Source organism: Neofelis nebulosa, chromosome 3 (assembly GCF_028018385.1).
Source record: "Neofelis nebulosa isolate mNeoNeb1 chromosome 3, mNeoNeb1.pri, whole genome shotgun sequence".
Classification (NCBI taxonomy): domain Eukaryota; kingdom Metazoa; phylum Chordata; class Mammalia; order Carnivora; family Felidae; genus Neofelis; species Neofelis nebulosa.
In genome coordinates, this window is record NC_080784.1 from 50,317,991 (window position 1) to 50,319,284 (window position 1,294).

The 1,294-nt window shown below is 30.5% G+C and overlaps 1 non-coding gene across 1 annotated transcript; it reads right to left on the bottom strand.

Annotated features, from left to right (window-relative positions):
• Window positions 1–174: 174 nt before the first annotated feature.
• Window positions 175–281, bottom strand: LOC131508189 (U6 spliceosomal RNA). The gene has a single exon (XR_009259901.1). It is a non-coding gene; the product is annotated as a U6 spliceosomal RNA (small nuclear RNA).
• Between the last annotated feature and the right edge of the window lie 1,013 nt (window positions 282–1,294).

Consider the following 1,294-nt stretch of genomic DNA (forward strand, 5'->3'; position numbering starts at 1 on the left):
AGTGAACTAAATACTCAAATTAAAAGACAGAGAATGTCAAACTAGACTTAAAAAAAAAAATGTAAGACCTAATGATACGCTGTGTGAAAGAGATGCTTCTAATGCCACACTTTTTCTTTTCTTTCTTTTCTTTTTCTTTTCTTTTCTTCTTTTCTTTTCTTTTCTTTTTTCTTTTCTTTTTCTGGAAGCTTCACGAATTTGCATGCCATCCTTGCACAGGGCCCGTGCTAATCTTCTCTGTGTCGTTCCAATTTTAGTATATGTGCTGTTGAAGTGAACACTCTAATGCCACACTTTTAATTATATAGGTCAGAGAAAAAACATCGCAAAGAAAATTAGAAAAATTTTTTAACTGGTATTGAAAATATAACATACCAAAATTTGTCAGATGCAGATAAAGTAGTTCTTAGGAAAAAAAATAAAATAGAGCTTAAGTGACTATATAAGTGGGGCACCTGGGTGGTTTATTTAGTTGAGCGTCTGACTTTGGCCGAGACCATCATCTTACAGGTTCATGAGTTTGAGCCATGCATCGGGCTCTCTACTATCTGCCTGCTTCAGATCCTCTGTTTCCCTCTCTCTGCTCCTCCCTTGTGCTCTTGTGCTCTCTCTCTCTCTCAAAAATAAACATTTAAATGACTATATAAAAAAAGAAAAGCAATTTTTAAATCATTGATTTATGTTTCTGCTTTGAGAAACTAGAAAAAGAAACAAATGTTAACACAGAATAAGATAAAGAGAGACAACTAAAAAAGCCAAAATCAATTAAAAAAAGACAAACAATAAGGAAATTAACAAAGCCAAAAGTTAGTTCTTTGAAAATATGAATAAAACTGATATATTCTTAACTAAATTTTCAAGAAAAACAAAGGAAGAACAAATAAATTAACAATATCAGGAATGAAAGAGGGGACATCACTATGGATCCTGCAGAGTGAAGTATAATAAAGTAATATTATGAACCAAGTTATACTACCAAATTCAACAATCTAGGTGAAATGAAAAAATTTCTTAAAAGACAAAAATTACAGAAGCTAATACAAAAATAATAAAAAAGTCTCCATAGTCTTAAGTGCATTTTAAAAACTGAATTCAGAATTACAAACCTTTTCCTAAGAAAATTTATTTTAAACATTTACAAAATAAATAGCAATCTTACACAAACTCTTTCAAAAGGTAAGGAGGGAATGAGTAAAGTGCAAGAAGATAAAATCATAGACCAATGATCTTCATGAATATAAATGCAAAAATTCTTAACAAATTGAATGAGGGTACTAGCAAATCAAATCTAGTC